At 42.8% G+C, this 22,199-nt stretch overlaps 1 long non-coding RNA gene across 2 annotated transcripts in view; it reads right to left on the reverse strand.

The window, feature by feature from the left end:
* Positions 1–22,199, reverse strand: part of LOC131482068 (uncharacterized) — a 436,522-nt gene that overhangs the window by 293,123 nt on the left and 121,200 nt on the right. The gene's annotated exons all lie outside the window — the stretch shown is intronic.

Here is a 22,199-nt window from a genome sequence, read left to right on the forward strand (position 1 = left end):
AAGAGGTTCAACTCATTCACTACACAACAGATTTCTATTAAGTGCTCATGATACACAAGGCGCTGAGATGGGGCAACAAGCGTAATTCCTGCCTCCAGAAGTCTATAATCTAATGGTAGTATTTCTTTTCTAATACTCAGAGGTAAGACACCTAATGAAATGAGACTTAATGAACTAGATAAATCTTATTTCTTTACAACGCTGAATCTTGTTCATCAGCTCCACATAAAAGTCACACACACATCAGAAGCACAGAATTGAACCGAACTGCTTCTATTAATTAAGGTAAGCTTTTTCAGAGTCACAATGAAGTAGATGAATTGAATCCACTCCTAACTTCAAATTTTCTACATATGAGTGAGAGCAGTAGATGCCTGTTTTATTTCTAAATGAGTCAGAATTTAGGATAATTACTGAATATTCAAGTCCTGAGAAAGGATAAGTGAGAGATACCTGCAACTGAGCAGCTGTTGTTAAACACTCAGCAACCATATCAACGTATGAAACTGCATCATGTGTCACATTATTTGTCATTTTCATGCAATAGTATAAGCACAAGATTACAAAGTTAAATTTATGTAAATCATGTTTTGGAAATTACTGGAGCAGATTGTAGGGGCTGTTTGTATTCAGCCTGTTAATGAAAGGACCCTTTTTCACCAACTGAAAATCAAATGAAGGAAATGTTTTACTGCACTTCCTTTGGTTTTTTTTTTTTGAAGACATAAAGGATTCCATTAAGAATTCCTTCCCCCCCCCAAGCCTTTAATTTGGAAGAGATGAGGAGAGAGAAGTGTGTGCTCATCTATTGTTAAAAGATACCACACTGGGAACTAGAAAATACTCCCTTTGGCTTCTGTCTATTCAGCAAAGCTTGAGGGTAAGTTTTTTTTTTGGTTCCCAACTGATTAATCTATCAAATCCCCGATGTTTTAAAGGAACCATAGACAACTCAGACAATCCTTATGAGAATGATGTGCTTGCATTATGAATCTAACATTCATTTTCATAGGTGGCAGCATGACTAATGATGATGCCTCCCATTTCTATAACAATTTACAGTTTCCAGAGCCCATTCCCATTCATCATCTCATCTGATTCTCATGACACCCTGTGAGGTCTGTGGAGTGGGAATTATTGTCCTTATGGTTCAAAGAAGAGAAACTCAAAGTTCAGAGGACATATCACATCTCCAAGCTAGTAAACAAAATGAACCCATGATTCTAATATGGACCTTGTGATGCTCGGGGTTCTTTCTGAGACATTTTGTTCTTAGCAATCATGGTTTGAAAATCATGCCATAAAAACAAAGTAATTTCCCAGTATACATCCTTAGCGTCAGTTGAGCTTCGGTGCAGGAGACAAACCACTCCAAATGCTCCAAGCAGAATAATTTAATACAGAAAAATTTCATGGTTACTAAATTGTCCAAAGGGCTGGAGGAGGAAAAGTAAGAGGTTCTTCTAGGCAAGGCCCCTCATGATTGCTATGTACTATACAAAAGTCTAGAAGATTCTGGGCCCAGCGTGGTAGCCTAGTGGTTGAAGTCCTCACCTTATACACACCTGGATCCCATATGGGCACCGGTTCCAATCCCAGCTGCTTCACTTCCCATCCATCTCCCTGCTTGTGGCCTGGGAAAACAGTTGAGGAAGGCCCAAGGCCTTGGGACCCTGCACCCACATGGGAGACCCAGAGGGGGCTCCTGGCTTTGGATCTCAGCTCTGGCCATTGAGGCCGCTTAGGGAGTGAACCAGTGGATGGAAGATCTTTCTGTTTCTCCTTCTGTGTAGCTGTATTTCCAATAAAACAAATGAGTATTTTTAGAAGTCTAGAAGATTCCACTATCACATAGCAAAGTCAAAGCTGCCTATGATGACTTAATTTATTATTGCCAACATCAGCAGAAAACGACCTGCACTATTCCTTCACATTTCAAATTTGATAGCAATTTATCACACTGGTGGAACAGAAGTCTCATCTAGAATCTATTTGCAAATAAATTTGGGGAATGTAGTTTTTGGACAGAATGAGATTCGGAGTGACAATCAGCCTCTTATCTGACCCTTTAAAAATGCATGTACTCATTAACATTTTACGACTTTAAAAATTTAGCAGTAAAGGGCAATATTAACCTTTAACCTTGCTAAACTCAGCTCTTCTGAAAACTATCTGACCATAGGAATTTTCTTTCAGTAGCCCCCTTACAGCAGAACACACTCAGGGCAATTGGTACTATGACAAGCTTGATGTAGCCATAATACAACAGGTGTGCCAACACATCAGTATACACATGTGTACTCAAACATACAATCAAGGAGCATCTCCTGCATGCCTGTGGTAGCACTGGGTCAGTTTTTGGAAACAGCTGAAAATTGTTGGATGAGTCAAGCACTCTTCAAACAGAGGTGCCATCACTTACTGTTATCTCAATACTGCCCAAAGCAGATTACACTTCTTTTTGGCACAGGCAGGCATTTGAGTTTCAAACTCACAGACTAAGGAGGCAGAGAAAACTTTGTGGAAAAGGTGGGATTTGAACCGAGCTTTGAAGACTGAGTGGGAAAGCATTCTTGGCATCATCTCGGCTGGTTTTCTGAGAGACCATTGTGATACCTGTGATAGTAGGTATGCTGTGGTTAAAGCTTGAAATCAGCTACTTGGGCTTCGCCGAGTACTATGGAATGCATTTTTATGTACTGGAAAAGTATCTGTGATAAAGGAAACCTACAAGAGGGAATATTGAGTAATTAAGAGAATAGAGAAAACATATGCTCCCCAGTTGTCGGCAACTGCCTAGGTGGCTGGCAAAATAGTCAATAGCTGGTGAGCATCCTGGCTAATGCCCAGTTTGTGTTAACTAGGCAAGTGTACCAGCATAGTTCCCTGTTTTTTTTTTTTTTTTTAAGATACGTGGGGAAGGTGAAGCCAGGTTCCATACCGGCCCCAGGTGCAGCTCCATACCACCAATGCTGCCAAGCAGGAGGCATGCAGGCTCACTGCTGGCAGCAGGAACCCATGTTGGGGGTCAGAGGAAGGTTGCTGTAGATTGTCCAGGGAAGAGGGCTTGGGCTGTGTGGGAGTAGGGGCTGCTGAGGAAGTACTTTAGCTGTGTGGAATACTTACAAAGGCTTCCAATGACTGAGCCACTGCACTCAGAGGTGAATGAGGGAGCTGAGACTGGCTGGTTTACAGAGGGGAAAGCATTAACCAGGCTGGGCCATACCAGTGTACCTGCCCATGCGGGAGACCAGGGCTGGGCTTGGTGGCATTGGTTGCTGCCTGCCAGGGCAAACAAAAGCTAGAGCTGCAGGGCCAGCCTGGCATGGCTAGGCCACAGTTCCTATCACTGTCAGGGCAGGAAACGGGCCATGTAAAGTTGGGCCATGATACCAACTGGCACACTAGAGAATCAGATCTGGTGCAGATTCTGTGGGAGATTTGTGGGCTCATCCCTGTGGTACTACAGGAGAACTGGGGCTAGTGACCAGTTCAGTTAAATATGACTGCAGAACTCATTGATACTCACGGGAACTGGGACTGAGAGCAAGCCTGGCTGGCCCAGGTTATAACATCCACAGGTGCACTTGAGAATGAGGTCTAGTGGTGTGTCTGGAAGCTGGCCTGGTGGGGGAACCTACAGAACTGCTAGGCCACAGATCCTGCTAGATCCTACACTCTTCAGCATGTGTGTAGGCTGGCTTGAGAGGCATACCATGCTTTAGTGAGCCAAGTCTTAACATGCACTAGCACACGAGGAAGCCAAGACAGTGTGTGTGGTGCGCTGAGCTAGGCTACTTCACCTGCCAGTTGATATGAAAGCCAAGGATGGGGCTGGTACAGTCGCCTAGCAGCTAAAGGACTCACCTTGAACACACTTGGATCCCATATGGGCACCAGTTCTAATCCCGGCAGCCCCCTACTTCCCATCCAGCTCCCTGCTTGTGGCCTGGGAAAGCAGTCGAGGATGGCCCAAGGCCCTGTGTCTGCATGTGAGACCCAGAAGAGGCTTCTGGCTCCTGGTTTTGGATCGGCTCTGTTCCAGCCACTGCATTCACTTGGGGAGTAAATCACCAGATGGCAGATCTTCCTCTCTTTCTCTCCTCCTCTCTATATCTGACTTCCCAATAAAAATAAACAAATCTTAAAAAAAAAAAAAAAAAAAGCTAAGGATGGGGACTGACTAGGCAGGTGTAGACTGCAGCACACACTTGTTAAAATCAGGACTTTGGGGAAAGACCAGGCCAGGCCAAGCTGCAGCATCTGCTGTCAAGTGCCAAGATTGGAGGTGGGCTATACCAAGCTAGGATGGAGCAACACTGAAATGCACAAGACACTGGTGTGCACAAGGACTGGTATCATGGTGGACTGTGTTGGGCTAGGCTGCAGCGCCCATCGGTTTGCATGGGAGATGGGACTGGAGGCAGTCCTGACCAGCAACTGTACTCACCAGCATGGTATATACATAGGCTGATGTGGGTGATGTATTCAAACAGACCCTATGCTAGCTGGCACATACAGAAGCCAGGTCTGGGGTCACCTTGGACAAGGCTTCTTGGGGGATTTTCGACTAAACCACTGTAGTTAAACTCCAGCCACAGGGGAAAAACATCACAAGATATGTGATTGAGCTCAGAGTACATGTATCAAGTCTAGGCCTCCTCAGTCGCTGACGCCTGCACAGTGGACATCATGTCCAACGCACATGGGGATATCACAGCCAGATCTTCTAGGCCAGCAGAGGAAGTTAAGGGCCACATCAGAAAATGGAAAGCAGAACAGGTTGGACATCTCTCCTGGCTCAACTTTGGCAGCAAGTGTTTGGGTATGGGGCTACACTAAGGTGGACTTTGTTAACCAACAGACCTTGGAAAGATTTTTCTCAACTCTGAAACAATGAAATCAACAGCATTTCAGAACTAGTAAAACCACTCAAGTAACACCTTGGAACATTTTTCTCCACAACGGAGTCTCTAAGATCACATCACATGACCAGCTCTCCCCCCTGGGTGCTGATGCAGTTCAGTAGTAAGGAGCAGCAGTCTCCCCTTTAGCCAGTGCCCCCTGCAGATGAAGCAGAGAAAGAAAAAGGATGGAAACATTTGTCCCACCCTCCTTTCTTAATACCTCAACCCTCCCCACCCTAATCACTGGTCCACATGGACACACATCCTTCTCAACTATGTAAACACTAAGTATCTATACATCTATATATACCCAACATATGAAGCAAGCCTCAACTGTGAGATGGTGGAATATATTCTTCCCCCAAGGCAAAGGTGGTATAAGAGAGGAATCCAGTGTCCCCGCCCCCCCCCCGTTTTGTTGATCAGAAAGAGAAGATACATGCTATATAATGGTTATTACAACTAATTATTGCAATGGGGCTTCAGTCATGAATAAAGCAATTTTTTTGCAGTTAGACTCAATTTTTAAGACATTTAAGTAAAATACTTAAAAAATAATTCTGGGCCTAGTGCAGTAGCCAAGTGGCTAAAGTCCTCACCTTGCATGCACCAGGATCCCATGTGAGCACCAGTTCCAATCCAGCAGCCCCACTTCCCATCCAGCTCCCTGCCTGTGGCCTGGGAAAGTAGTCGAGGATGGCCCAAAGCCTTGGGACCCTGAACCTGTGTGGAAGATCTGGAAGAGGCTCCTAGCTCCAGATCAGCTCAGGTCCAGCCATTGCAATCACTTGGGTAGTAAACCAGCGGACAGAAGATCTTCCTCTCTGTCTCTCCACCTCTGTTTACCTGACTTTCCAATAAAAATATAATAAATCTTTAAAAAATAATAATTCCTCAGGTACCAAATACAGAAATTTATCCTATCAAAATTTTCAGGTTTTTTTTCTCCTTCCCCTGTTTTAATACATTAAAAAAAACACCACTTCCACCACTTTAAAAATAGACATGAAAATGGCATTTTCCAATTTGATTATTGTTTATAGCCCTTGTGTATATTCTTGAGACACAGTGGTTTTTCTACTTACTACTTGTTCAATTCATTACTTGGTGGAAGGCTAAATTTGTGATTATGAAATAAGCTGATAGTATCGTCAAAAATAAAAGAAAAAGGTTGGAAGCAGAAGGGAGTGTGGGAGCACGGTCCAGAGAGCAGACTCATTATCCTCTTTTATACTCTTCAATTTGCATATATGAAATGCGTGAAATCTGTTCTTATACAACTATAAAATTAAAAATAAGCAAAAATTAAAATGAAAATATTTTTTGAAGAGAAATGAGTGTTCATAAGGACTTTCAAAACCCCACAGAGGAGCATGAATAAGGAAACATGGAAAATAAGGGTATTTTTAGGGTTGATAACATTATTACACAGGGTCGTAAGAACCAGCTTTGGGAAACTGAAGAGATACTAAGAATGAAAAAGGCTTCAGTAGAATCTTTTCACACTTTATTATTAAAATTAAGAAAAGCACATGATAGCAAAATATTGCCCAGCTGATTTTGTGGCATAATTGTCACTGTGAATAAACTGAACTATGAGAGCCAGTTATCATATGTACTCACTTCAAAGCGCATAGTTAGTATGACCTCTGAAAAGAACACACATATAACACCAGCTCCCTGGAAGCTGTAACCTACGTCAATTGCAACAATCATCACTAAAGCCTGTGACAAGTGAGAAAAAAATTGAGTTCAGCATGTAGATTACTGGACTCCAGTAATAAACTGTTTGAATTCCAGTTTCCAATGTACAACTGTTTGAGTTCTAATTTCTCAACTTTATGATGATGTAAAAAGCAATGCACATTCAGTAAAAACTATCCATTGCAATAAGCCAGTCCCAAAGGACAAATACCATATGGTCCCTCTGATATAAAACAACCTTCAGGCAAAATGCAAAACAAATATAGATGTATAAACCAGTATATACGTATATTCTCCTAGATGAACTGTCTGATGAATACTAGCACATCAGGAAGATGAGATACAGAGTGGTACATATCTCTGCTCTGGAAAGAAAGGAGGACTCACAGGGAAACAGTTAAATATATCTTGACAACAGCATATTAGCTTTTCTATCTTTGTCTGTATCTACAATGCTATGATAAATAGCAAAATGTTAGACTTGTAACTGTTACCACAGGACTATACTACTGTAATATGGGAAAAAATAATGGTGGGGTTGGGGAGGGAGGAGGAACAAAGGAAAAGGGGATATTACTATAGAACTGCATTGTGAAAAAAAACTGCATTGTGAAAAAAAAACTGTATTGTGGAAAATAAAAGTATTTTAAAATCTATCCATTGCATTTTTTAGTTTCCTGGGTTTTTTTTTCCTCCTGGGTTAGTGACATGCAGTATCTTCCTCTCACAATGCTACACAGTAGCAATTGACAGCAGCTCCCCAGTCAGTCTGGGAACCATGAGAGGAAATGACTGATACTCCACAGTGCTTTGTTGCTAAACTAGGATGTCTAGTAAGCTAGGAATAGACATGCATGTTTGACATAATGTTTTCAACTTCTAGTGGGTTGTGGGGACATATGACCCATTGTAAGTCAGGGAGCCTCTGAACAGCAACAATCAGCGCTCCTCTGATGTCAGTTCTCTATTCATCCCACTGTGAGTGCCTACTATACACTAGGCAGAGAGGCAGATACTGGTTTTATAACAGCGTATAAAAACAGTGTGAACAGTTCCTCTGACAGGACACTGACTCTACAAATAAACACAAGAAGCATGGAGGTAAATAACCCAGAAGAAGCTTTGGAATGTGACCCACTGGAATACACTTGGCTTGGGTTGGGGCAGACCAGGCTGAGTCGGTTCATGTCATCCACTGGCAAGCCCAAGTGCTGAAACTGTGTGCCAAGGTGAAATGGCCTGTGCTAGTAGGGAATGCAACACCCGACCAGCACTCCTCCCACTGGTTTAGGTGAGGGACGAGAGTGTGATGGGCAGAGCCGGGGAGAGATGCGATACTCATTGGTTCCAATAGAGGTCGGGGCTCAGAAGAGAACCAACCCAGGGATTAAAACCATCAGCTGATCGGAGTGATGGACGGTGGCGGGCACTGTGCTTACTAGTAGTACATGTAGGAGCCTGGACTGGGAATGCCTCAAAGTTTTTTTTAGGGGGATTCCCCTGAACAAAATGGAGGAATCAAAGCATTAATCAAAAAAAGATGGAAAATGGAGAAGATGAATCAACCACCTCAGCTTTATGCTTGCAGCGGAAAACTGGACAAGGGGAAACCCTAAGACGGACTACATCAATCAGTGGACTCTGCACCAGCCTCATCATACCTGGACTGTTGCTGATGATATGTTGGAGCTTCTAATTGATCGAGGTGACGCTCTGCTGGCTCTGCCTACAAACCTGAGAGGGCCTCCCTAAGAGGCCGTTGAACTTGAACTGGACAAGTGGGATGATGGACTCTGTATGGTGTAAACTTTTAATTAGGGAACCTCAATAGAACTTGAGCTGTGGTTATGCATCAAGGTGAAGGAATTCATGATGGGGGAAGGGTTTGGGGTGAAGGGGGGGAATCCCAGTACCTATGAAATTGTGTCATGTAATGCAATGTAATTAATGAATAAATGAATATTAAAAAAATTAAAAAAAAAACATCACATAGTTTGCAATCAAATGCAGTAGACAAGGAAGAATCAACCAAATGAGTATATTGTTTTAAATGAGAGCAGCAAGAGGAAGCAGAAGGCTAACAATGTTTCAAGGGTGACTTTTCTGAGGGACTATCATTTGAAGCATGATCTGCAGAACGTTCAAAGAGGCTTCCACAAAAATGAAGACTACAGTGGGAAATGCTTGGCTTGTCTGAAGACCTATAACGAAGCTGACGAGAGCTTATGAGAGAGGAGGTCCACTCTGGGAGTGACGGAATAACCCCGAAGCCTTTGTGGTAGTCAACTTAGGCTGCTCTAACAGAATACCACACACAGGGTTTCGGCATGTTCAGCCCTATTAAAGGCCTTCTTCTAGCATGAGGAAAGTGAAGTTCCCTCTCCCGGGTTGTGCACACCGCTTTTCCTTGATGCGTGTACGTGGAGAGAAAGCAAGTCATGTGCTGTCTCTTCTTATAAGGACACTGATGGATCTGATAAGATCTTACTCTCATTTTTTTGGAAGCTTTTGCCAGATTTATTTCTAAGTGTTCTAGAGTTGTCAAGGCCTTTTTAAAAATGGGAACAAAAACAGTAAAAACAATTGGCAGTTGACTGGTTTACATTTAAGGGTACTTAAAGATCTTACTCTTAAGATCCCATTTAACCTCATACACTTCCATGAAGGGTCCTGTTCTGCTCATTTCCAGTTTGGGTATCACTTTAGTCTCCATGTACCACCTGTAGCCTTCCTTAGAAGGGTTCACCAAATTAGGTTGGCCCTACCCCATTATGTCTGTTGGTTAACTCAGGTAATTAGCAGCCTTGATTGTATCTGCAGAACTTGGTTTGCCACATGATGTAACATTCTCATAAAAGAGGTTATCTTCTTGTAGCCACAGTTCTATCCACACTTAACAGGAGGGAACTATACAAGAGCAAGTGTTAATTCTGTCCATACAGAATATCATTGAATCCTTGACCCTTGTGTAAAGACTTCACATTATCAGTCTCTTACCATGCATTTCCCCACAATGAACCTTGACAAAAAAAAAAATCAAATAGGTTAAAATTAGTAAGGAGAAAAAACAGCATGCCGACTAGAAATAACTCTTATTTTGCAATATTTATGCTCATGAAAGGTTAGCTTCTGGACGAGGCCATATGGGCTTTGTCCCTAATGGCTTCTTTCTAACACTGCCTTTTGCAGTCCATCTCTAACTTGGATTCTTTTTTAGAGGGGTTTCTGCTCTCTGATTCCTGACTATTTGTCCCTTCATTAAGTCACAAGAATCTATCTCCCTGTGAAAAATGAACACTCCTTTCTTCCTAATCATTTATATTGAACTGAATCAGGAAAGGGAAGCAGAAAGCATAGAGACGGTCATTTATCCATCAAGGAGGACTGTGTGATTCTAAGCACAAACTTAAGTGGGGATGACAACGGATGAGTAAGACAATCCAGGATAGTACTAAAGGAAGGCAAACTGGAACAGGATGAATGAAGTAAGGACTTAAGATGTGCTAAGCTGGGCTTTTCAATCTTTTCTCTCTCCATCAAAGAGCTTTTAAAGCATGAAAGTAGGCTAAACAACAAACATCTGGTCAGCCTCAGCTGTATCATTTCATCCCACTGGAAGTGTCTGTGGATGGCCAGCCCACTGGCAGTGTGTGAGGACAGCCAGCCCATTGGCAGTGTCGGGGTACAGCATTCCTCAGCTTTCTCTGCATCCTGGCCAACTCAACTCTATAGGTCCTTCATGAACTAGCACTCATAATCCTGTCCTTTGCTGGAAAGGGCAGAGATCCAATCTTCTTCTGATCCCAGCTATTCCTCAAGTCTTGTCTTTCCAACAGAACTTCCAAAAAACATACATTCAGGATTTACTGCTAGGAAAAACAATGAAGTCTCTATAGTACATCCTATTATTTCCATATTCTACCAATGTTCTTGGACAGCTACTATGCTGCAGCTAGGAATTCGTTAGTAGACACTACAGATAAGGCTCTGCTGTCATGGAACTGACACCAAGGAGGAATAGAGAAAAACAACCCAATAAGAACAGCAGCAACAAAAAAAAAATCAGTTGGAATAATGACAAATGCTATAAGAAATGTAACAGTGAAAACATAGTAACCAGAGATGAATGGGGCCATGTATTAGTCGGTTTTGTGTCAATGTAGAAAAAAATTATGTTGATTAACTTCTTAGAGAGGGAGGATATATTTAACTTACAGCTGGGAGCTTTAAAATCTGAACACCATCAGAGAATCAAGATGGCAGAATAGAGTAAGGATACATTTAAACAGACAGAGAAACATTGCTCAGTGTGAAGCAGAGAGGGCACATTCCAGTAAACAGGAGAGGACAGAACAGCAGAGGGGTACCTGGAGACTGACAGACACAGGAAAGCAGCAGACACAACCATGTGGTGTTGCAGTGACTGATAACCCAGCTGCATTCAGCAAGCAGCGATCTGATTTCCACCAGCAACAAGGTGGAAGGGATGTTCACCAGGAGCTCAGGAGATGAACACAGACAAAGAACGGCCTGTCCTGCTGGTCTGTTTGATTTCACCAGAAGGATACAGAGTGGCAAGGTCCAGACAGGTGGTTTGGGAACAGGATGGATTTCACAGCCTAGTCCACCCACTAGAGCTGAATTGGGCACCATATTTTTTAAAAAAGGAAAGGCTGTGGGAGAAGGCTGCATGTGCACTGAACTGGGAGTGAACTCATTTCTGGCTCAGGGAACTGCAACAATGTGGCATCCTACAGGTTCCACCCAAGATAGATTCGGATAGCCCCCAGACAGAGGGCCAGCAGATCAAGAACTGTAGTAGTGGCACATCAGGCACGATTTTGTACAGTGTAGCAAAGGCTTTAAGGCTGCAAGGGACAACAGTGAGCTGTGCATGCGCTGAGCTGGGAGTGAAATCCATAAGCTCAATGCATTGCACTAGTCCCACACAGAAAATAATACTGACTGGCATCATACAGGTCAAAATAGGTCCATGTGGTACTAAAACCTAACAGCCAACAGTTTCCTGCAAAATCAGTACCACCAACAATCTAACTATATAGGACATCTGATGTCTTCCTAATCCTGGGAACTGCTCCAACCCGAAGTGGGAGAAAGGTTATACAGACAATGGTGCAGCTTCAACACAGTATCACAGGAAGTGGAGAGTGGTGAGGAAGGAGCTGGGGCTACCGAGACCATGGTAGAAGTCTAACATAAGAACCCAGAGCTGCAACTCGCAAAAGGGAGTGGCACAAGTGATTGCAAACAAATCACTGTTTTACAGTCCAGGTCAGCATTCAGCTTTACCTGCTTCTCATCTCCAGAAGGACAGAAATCAACGTGTGTGCCTGCCATCCTTTCAAGGAATGTGCAATGGACATAACAGTCTTACCCACTTCCCTATACCCCTGAACCTTTTCACTGTAATTAACTATGTAAATATTGTCAACAATTAAAAAAAATCATGAAAAAAATTTAAAAAATAAATGCTCCAAGTGTAAGACTTCAAAAAAAAAAAAAAAGAAAGAAAATGAAATAAAAATCTTCCACAATAAAAAAAGGAATGTGCAGATCCTTCCTGTCCAACACTGTGGCTATGAGGTCAAGATGTTTCCTACAATCTTCAACCAAAGCAACATATTGTAACAGATGGAATGCAAAAGCTAATAGTCAGCCAGGTAGGAAAGAAACACACAAAACTTGTGGGACAATGCCATTCTGAATTTTTGTTTTGTTTTGAAAATGTCAGGTAAAAACAAAACTCAATTTAGCTAAGGAGAGACTTTTTTTTCAAAAGCACTAGTACAATAAAGAAAATGCTTTGATCTTGGGTAATGCAAACATTTCAAAATCAAACAGAATAGGGCTTTTCAAATGGTGTAGCCTCCGACATTTACCCATGAAGGAAATGTCCCAAGACCCCCTGCGGATGCCTGAAACTATAAATAGGACCTATATATACTGTTTGTTGCTATACAAACAGACCAGTCCAAAAAATTTAATTTATAAAGTTGGGCAGTAAGATATAAACTCCAATGACAATGAAACACTTATATCAAGATATTATAACAAAATTGCTAGTATGACCACTCTCCTCACTTAGAGACATGATTAAGTAAAACAGGTCTACTTTAACACAACCACTCTGATGCTCTCAGTCATCTGATAACTGAGTGCCTGACAGATCGGTAGCATATACACCATAGGTAGGTTGGACAAAAGAACAATTCACATTCCATGTGGGAGGGAGCAGGGTATTGCAAGAATTCAGCACATTTTTCAAAATGGCATGCAATTTTAGACTTTTGAATTGCTCACTTCTGGAATTTTCCATTTTCTCAGTCCATGTTTGGCCACCATAATAGACTCCAGAAAGGAAAATCACACACATGAGGGTGCTCCTCTACACAGACAGGTAAGCAAGGTGAGTATAAATTACAGAACAGATGGGATAACTAGATGGCAAAATACCAGCAGATGAGAGACAAGCAATGGTTTTCTGCGGCTTTTCATTCTCAAAATGATCCTTTAAAAGGAGGTGTTCCATATCTTAATCCTTCTTCAAAAGTATATTCTTCATCATGAAAACATTAAATTGCTAAATTAATAAAGATCCTAAAACAAAAATGCATGTGTGTATAATAAGTGGATGAATTGATTGCCTATGGTAAATATCAAGAGATATGATCCACATAAACAAAAGTTCTTTGGGATCCTCAGCCATTTTTAAGAATACAAAAAGACCCTGAGACAAATCTGTTGAAGTACTGCTCTAAGTCATTATCTGTGTCCATTAATCACAGAAGGACAATGAGGTGTGGAGGCTTTTTTTAGGTCAACCTTTTTTGTGTTAGAGTAGTTATACTACTCACCCAAGATCACAATTCATAAAAAAAGCAGTCCTAAGATGCCAACACCAATCTCTGCTCCTACTGTTACTAGTTCATTACTGTTACTAGTACATCTGTGTTGGATCCAGCCTATCAGATCAAGTCTCTGCCTTGCCCTGCTTTCAAAACTACCTGGTATTTTTCCAATCATCCCATTATGGGTATCCAAAATTCTTTTTGGTGAATAAGTACATGGAGGGAGAGATGGAAAGAGGGCAGAGAAGAGGAAATAAGAAATGAAAGGAGGAAAGAAAGGACTCTGAACCTTCATACCACTACAGTGTACCAGCAACATAATACACTCCCACATTCATCCCACATTTAGAAAATACATAGGTATCGTCTCAAACTCTAAGACTCTTCCTGATTAGCTTACTCTAAAGCCTGAGATATGCAAAGCAAGCCCATAGAAACAGCATGGTTTTATTACCAACTTGATGTGCACAATCTGCGTAGGCCCTGACAGGAATATTGCTGGTAATTTTCTATTTCACTCTGTTCCCAACATGCCCCATGACTCCACAGCCTCCTGAGTCATAAGGTAGTTCAGTTACACAAAAGAGAAGAAGATAAAGCAGTGTCCACACAGCAAGAGGTCCGGCCAGGGGTGAAGAAGCAGAGGTGCTAGAGGAGGTAGGGTCAGGAGAATACATGGTGACTCCTAGAATAGATGCTTTCAAAATCAAAAGAAGCAAGAAAGGCTATTGATATTTTAAGAAATGGGAAAGAAAAGCTAGGAAGCATTTGAGAAAACAATTTCTTAACAAAGGAAAGCCATCCTTTTTATGTTGAGGAAAGACTTACATAAAACTTCTCAATTGTATTCTGTAATCCCAGGAAACTTGTCCAGACCTCAGCTCAAGGAATTAGAATATGAAGGTGGGAGTCTTTGGGTAGAAAAACAGAATCTTGACTCCAATGGTTAGCCATTTCATGACCACTAATGAGGGCCTCAGGACACATCCAGAGTTTATAACTGGTGATTCAATGATCATTTATTTTCTTTAGTAAAAATCCATGCCAGAGAACTTGGCTAGAGATTAATTGAGCAAGAAAACCCTACAGATCTATCTCATTTATCCACTGTCTTCATTCAGTTTGCACAGAATTCCAACAGCTTTCTCAAGCTTACATATTCACTCTTCCTCTCAGCCAGGATCCAAATCACCACTAGTACTCATTATATAAATCAAAATAAAGTCAGGAAAAAAAAAAAAGTATTCCAGCTCTGAGTAGAGGGAACTTAATGGAGACAGACAGTCACAAAGTTGTAGGAAGCTCTAAAGAGTCGGTCAAGAAATAACATAACCCAGAGATGAGCATCAGTAGGGAGCCATTATCACCTCTGGGGCTGGAAGAACCTTGAAAGGGCATCATATCACTTAAGTTCAAGAACTGGGAAAGGACCTGGCATAATAGCCTAGTGGCTAAATCCTTACCTTGTATCCACCAGGATTCCATATGGGCACTGATTTGTGTCTTGGCTACTCCACTTTCCATCCAGCTCCCTGCTTGTGGCCTGGGAAAACAGAGGATGGCCCAAGGCCTTGGGACCCTGCACCCACGTGGGAGACCCAGAAGAGGCTCCTGGCTTCAGACAGGCTCAGCTCTGGCCATTGCAGCCACTTGGGAAGTGAACCAGCAGACAAAGATCTTTCTCTGAATCTCCTCTCTGTGATCTGCCTTCCCAATATATATTTAAAATATTTTTAAAAAACTGGGAAAGTCAATTGAAGCAGGAAACATGGAGAAATATATTCACTTCAGGATCTGGGGCCAGAGACAAGGAGACTGTCTATGGCTCTGTATTGCAGCATTTGATACTGACCAGCTAGGAATGCCCTACAAAGCACAGATACAAGAAGTGCAGTACAGCTTCTCAATTCCTCCAGCCCTCAGTCCCCCTCCAACTTTGCATTGGTTCAACCCACACAAAAGCAAGTTGGCTGGAAGTTTGGGGAACATACTTTATTTTGTACAAGAAAGAGGGAGAATGAATTTGTGAACAAGCCAGGCAAATGTCCAGCACATTCACCACCCTCCTGTAAGTTTCCTCCCTACTGGCCTCCTGGATTTCCTTCCTGCCATTATTCATCTTTTCTTTATGTTGAGATCTCTAAGTGGATTCTCACTTGTAGAGTTGAAATCAAAATGGAGTAAACATCGCTCATTGCCAAGTGCAATTCTTTTCACTTTTGTAACTTGTGCTTTACTTGCTTGACTAAGAAACTGTAAGCTTGCAGGCCTAATGGCGAACGCAACCTTTAGTGCCAATGGCCCCCAAGCACCATAAATCAAGGCCCCAAACTTATTAACCCATAGATAATTCAAGATAGGGGTCTGGTTGTCACAGGTGGCATCAGGGTTGGATGTCAGACCAGAGGAGAGCAGACAGGGGAGGGCAAGCCAAGATAAGCAAGGAATGTGCCACCCTTCCTCACTCATCTTTCGAGCTGTTGTAAATTGTACCCCCTTGAAGCTGTGTCAAACTGCCTTTATAAAAACTTTGCAATTGTACTGCTTGGGGCCACACTAGGTGTGTTGGTCCCGGCTGGCTGGTCCACCCGTCAGTCGGCCAGTCGGTTGCCTTGCCTCTCATTTATAATAAAACTTTGTTGTGACTGTCACTGGTCAATGTGACCTTTTGTTTTAGTGGTTGAGTGGATGCAACACACTGCTTCCCTCCTTCCACTCCTCATCATTATTTTTAAGATAAAATCTAAACTTCCTTCTACAGTCTACAGGACCTAGGTGGCCCTGCCTCTGCCAATCTTTCTAGCCTCATTTCAAGTTCCTCCCCCCCTTAATCACCAAGTTCCAACCCCAAGAGCTATTTTCCACTGCCTCCGCTGTGTCAGCTGAACAGCCTTCACACCTGTCCTTCCAGCTGTCTGGAAAGACCTATTCCCCTCCTCTTGTCTAAATACTATTCATCCCATAGGTTTCAGCTTAAATGTCACTTCTCAGAATATTCCTTTCTAAGTCGTCCCTGCTTCAATTAGATGAAAATTGTGTTGTTTTAATCTATCCCCATATTCCTGCTTCATGACACCTAATACAAATATATAGGTCTATATTTACTTGTGTTTCAATTTTTTTCCACTCTCAATCTGTATGGAAACTCAGAGATAGAATGATAGAACTCTGAGCATCATCGCTGCGGTATCTGCTGCATCTAACCCCGTGCCTAGCACAGACAGATGCCCATCACAGAATGGTCAAGGATGAATGCGGGATGATGTGATGCCTTCACACAATGTTAACTCCTATGCTTCTCCAAAATCCATCCAATCTCCCTTCTGCGCCTTCATTTAGAAACCCAAGAACTAACCACCTGGGGATAAAGTCTTCCCAGTGGAAAAATAGATTTGCAAGCCTGTTGTTGCTAAATGGAGATTCAAGGATACATTTTTTTTTACTCCTGTTAAGGACAAAAAGTTCATTGTATCCTTTGGAGAGCAATGCTTGCTGAGAAATTTTGAAGCTGCCAGTTACCTTTTCATGACAACATGTGAAAAAGCTTCTCCTTTACTATTTCCAGTCAATATTGTAGTCTGTCCTTATTTTGTGTGTGTATGTGTGACTGAGTCTGTTGTGCTTTGCAATACTCATTTAACAACAGAAGACTATCACAGCATATTTATATTACTCACAAATGATCATACCATTCTTTCTGGATGTGAAGCACATTTTAAAAAAATAAGTTGTTTTAAGTAGATTTTGTTTTTTATACAGGGAAGGCGACTGGTATAATTCAAGTCAAGGACACATTCATGGTTGTAACCATGGCCCCTCCTTGTGGCAAAACACATGCAGTGACTCCAAATACAATATTGTTTCCTCTCCTTCTAATCTTAAGCAGCAAACCAACCAAGTTGTACAATTCGCAGGCAATCCTGGTCTGGAGTTTGAGCTGTGGTTTTGGCACAGTTCTCATTGCTCCTTACCACACCAGCCTAAGTACTTTCTTAGTGGGCCAGCTCTCAAGTCTTCAATTTTTCTTCTCACCAAGTGTGTTATTAATGACAACAAAAAAAAAGTATTGTGTGCACACTAATCTAAAATTTTGAGCTGGCAATTAGTTGGAGCGAAATGCAATTAGATGTTTTCCTTCAAGTCCTAATTTACATGCTGGAAAACATGGGCAGCCTTTGCAAGTAATTGCAAAAATAAGCCCTGCTTTCTGTGTTTGTGTACAAATACAAAGCTCCCCAGCACACCTGCCTCTGCCTAAATAGAAGACAGTCCCAGGGGTCTTCTGGCTTCATGATCACAGAGACACACAGCAGACAAAGAAACTGATCAGCCTTTTGGTGAAAGTGTGTTTTCTCTCCACTACAGAAGCACAGCATTAATTGGCATCGACTTTATCCGCGGAGAGCTGCGGTGTATAAACTAAATCTGACAGTATCTGCATGTAACCCCATGAGATGAATTAGGCCTTTTCAGAGTTCCAGCACCCCCTTTTTGTGCACTCAGATAACAGCCAACACAATTCAACCTATTAAACACTTCATGGGCACCTACCCTATGCAAGACTGTTAGAAGCCTTGGAAAGTAAAAATTGAATGAGATATTGTTGACATCTGCAAGAGGCTACAGGCTAGGAAGGAGAAGAGATAAGGCATATACACAAATACCACCCAGACTGGGCCACCCTGGTGTTCCACCCAGTATAGTATGGCTCAGCAGTCACTCCCCTTGTAGATGTACTGTCCTATCTACACATAGCCATGAGAAGTTGAGGTGAATTAACTAGCATGCCAGTCCTGCGAGGGAGAAACTTGTTTCAGCTAAGTTCAACTGTGAAGCTACTCTTGCAATATAAGGATGCAGGGAAAGACTATCTCCACAGCTGAGTAAGGAAAGCATAGGAAGGGGAAATAGAGTGAATATACTTGTGCAGAAACCAAGGGAAAATTAAACATCAAGAACTACAGGTTTTCAGCAAATACAGCATTAGGTCTGTTGTCAGAGAAAGTCAACATATTAGAGCAAATACGGAATCAGACAACATGGAACATGCAGAAAGAATCTAAACACCAGCAGAAGCTGAATGACACAGGTGGGGACAAGGAGCACCCATTGCAAGACAGAAGCTTTTGTCCCCTTGTTAGCCACACACACCTGAACACCTCTTAGGATAAAATTGGCCAACATCAGGAGCCCCCCATAGTTAATGTGTAACTTCTTATTTGTAAATAGCTATGCCTGCTAACTCCACTCATTTCATACCATGAGCTGTTATTATTTACTTATTTATACCCAATATTGTTAAGAATAGCTGAAGCCATCCAATGTTTTTGTTACCTTCATACAGTCCTTATGATTAAAAACCCTGTGTAGATATTGTTATCTACACAAAAATCTAAACTGGAGGACCGTATCCAGCTCCAGTGAATGAAGAACCATGTAAAATGACAGATGTGTCCCAACTTCACTGAATTTTCCAGTGTCAGGACTGCGTTGTGCCCAGATACACTATGGGTTACAAAAAATTCAAAGTATTGCTAAATTGTGTCGCCAAGGTACAAGCAAAGACAAGAGATTGTCACTGGACAGAGCAGGAAGAACCTGTGGAGGACAAAAAGGACATGTTCAGGATAGATGAGCAGATAAGAAGAGACAATGCTGACACAGGGCAAAATGTGTGCTAAGTGGTACAGGTTGCAAAGTACCTTACTATACACATTGCAGGAAAGAAATAGGTATTATGTCCTGTATTTTGTGTTTTTTTTTAAGTCCTCACTTCTTTATACATGGCAAATACTCAGGACATGAAGGGTAACATAGTTCCTTTTTGCTGTGACAAACATCAAGATGCTAACGGTGCTAGCCTCATGCTAAGTGGGAAAGGTCCAACAGTTAGGGATTGTGGAAGGATTTCAAGAATGCTATCCTCCATTTCCTATATGTACTTCGCCTTAGCTTTCTCAAATGGAAACTAGTTTTTCCCTTTATAAATGACAGTAGTGTTTTAGAGGCAAATACACAATCAAAAAGTCATCATCATTCACATGGAAGTATAAATGGTCTGTCCTTGTCTAGCTAGTTTAGCTGGGAAAGGAAGGAGACACAAAACAGACTTCAAGCCTCAGGGTCAAAAGTTCTGGGCCAGCTCCAAGCCTTGAGTTAGAAAACAACCAAGGGAAAACTCCTCGAAGGAAGAAAGGTAGCAGCAGAACAATTGGTGTGGGCAACCTTATATTTTTATGTGGAGCAGGTCTAGATGCAGAGATGTCCCCCAAATGCCTGACTGAGTGGGGCAACTTGTACACTGAGTGGCTGGATATCTAATAATCATAAGCAAAGACCTCAAAACTGCTTCTATATTCCTTGCTGTCATTTCAGATTTTTTTTAAAGATTTATTTTATTTTTTATTACAGTCAGATATACAGAGAGGAGGAGAGATAGAAAGGAAGATCTTCCGTCCGATGATTCACTCCCCAAGTGAGCCACAACGGGCCAGTGAGCCGATCCGAAGCCGGGAACCAGGAACCTCTTCCAGGTCTCCCACGCGGGTGCAGGGTCCCAATGCATTGGGCCTTCCTCGACTGCTTTCCCAGGCCACCAGCAGGGAGCTGGATGGGAAGTGGAGCTGCCGGGATTAGAACCGGCGCCCATATGGGATCCCAGTGCGTTCAAGGCGAGGACTTTAGCCACTAGGCCACGCCGCCGGGTCCATTTCAGATTTTAATAGGATCGTTTTAGTCTTCATGAAAGACATGAGCTGCAATCTGCTGAACAATTATTAGAAGAAACCCACTTAAGCGTAGACTTATTTTCTTATTTTAAAATACTCAGTGTGAACACAGGGTCAAATGGAATCACTTTTGTGAAGCCCTAACCACATAAATTAAAAGTCCAGAAGGTATGAAGGAGGAACTAACCTGCACCTCTGAATAAGAGCTGATCACAAAAGACTCTGTCAGGAAAAAAAATCTCACAAAAGCACCACAACGTAGAAAATTCTTCTGTGAGGATGTTCCCCAACCACTACCTAATCACCGTTGAACTGATGCCATCCTTCCTTCTCATCCTTGTCGCGAACAGTTATTGTTTTAAAGTGTCTTAGGTAATCTTCCTCGTTTTAGCTTCCCAAGCTTCCTCTGAAGGGTAACCTCATGGTAGAGAGACCCACATCACTTATCAGAGCGCCCAGGTTCTGTATCTACTGCTACCTCCTTACTCCCAACTTTCTGCTTATTGTGCCCTTGGGGAGGTATCAGCAATGGCTCAGGAAATGGGATCCCAGCCACACACATGTAGACCTGGCTTGCATTCCAGCTCCTGACCAAAGCGAGCATTTGGTGAATAAATCCGTAGAACAGCATACTTGCATGCTATCTTGTTCTCTCTCGCTCGCTCTCCTTCTCAAACAAAAACCATTTTCCCTTCCTTTGACCTGTTTGAACATACCCACAATCACTATGGCATGAGTATTCCCATTACAATGTTCTGCTTTTCCCAAATACTCTTTTTTAAATCTCTCTCCTGCCCACCCATTGCTCTCTTTTCCCCCCTCTCTCATTTAAGTTGGCAGAAGTAATGCATGCTGGGGCCAAGCTGCAGCATCCAATGGTAAAGGTCAACACAGGGGATGGACTTTGCAAAGTTGTGTCAGAGCAACCACTGGCATGTGCAAGATCTGGGGCTGGGAAGAGCTCTCCAGGTTGGAGAGCTTAGGGGATGCCCTGGCTCAGTTTTGGTTCCCACCATTCAGCGTGAAAGCCAGAATGGGGATGGTGTGAACTGGACATGGTTGCAGTGTCCCTTAGTTTGGGCATGGACAAGCTCTGGGGCGTGCCAGACTGGACTAGACTCCAGCACCCACTGGTGTTCATGAGAGCCAAAGTGGGTACAGGACAGGTCGTGCTAGGTTCCCACTCCCACTGGGCCACATGAGAGCTGCTTTAGGGCATGGACTAGGTTGGTTGGGCTGTAGCACTCAACAGCAAATCTACTGTTCCTGTCAGGACAGGAACTGGACTAAGTCAGCCTGGACCAAGGACCCAGCAGTGTGTGCAAGATCTGCCATTGAGAGAAAACTCAATAGAGGAGCTTGCGGGATTCCTGTGTCAGAGGACAGTCCCTGTAGGTGAGCACAAGAACCAAAGTAAAGAGTAGCCCAGAGAAAACCAGATTACAGTACCTGCTGTACTCGGGTATGGGGGTCGGCCAGGCCAGGCCAGTTCATAACATCCACTGGCAGATCTGAGAACCAGAATGGGCTGCAGGACAGGCTGGGCCTGGCCACATCACCAGCCAGTTCACATTAGGACCAGGACTGGGGGTAGATTGTACCAGGTTGGGCAGCAGCTCCAACTAGCTTAAGATAGAATGGGAAGGGTCCTGCAGCGTGGCCTAGTGGCTAAAGTCCTCGCCTTGAATGCACCAGGATCCCATATGGGCGCTGGTTCTAATCCCGGCAGCTCCACTTCCCATCCAGCTCCCTGCTTGTGGCCTGGGAAAGCAGTCAAGGACAGCCCAATGCATTGGGACCCTGCACCCACGTGGGAGACCTGGAAGAGGTTCCTGGTTCCCGGCTTCGGATTGGCACAGCACCGGCCGTTGCGCTCACTTGGGGAGTGAATTATCAGACGGAAGATCTTCCTTTCTATCTCTCCTCCTCTCTGTATATCTGACTTTGTAATAAAAATAAATAAATCTTCAAAACAAAAAAAAAAGAATGGG

The sequence above is a fragment of the Ochotona princeps genome, chromosome 15 (assembly GCF_030435755.1).
Source record: "Ochotona princeps isolate mOchPri1 chromosome 15, mOchPri1.hap1, whole genome shotgun sequence".
In the NCBI taxonomy this organism is placed as follows: domain Eukaryota; kingdom Metazoa; phylum Chordata; class Mammalia; order Lagomorpha; family Ochotonidae; genus Ochotona; species Ochotona princeps.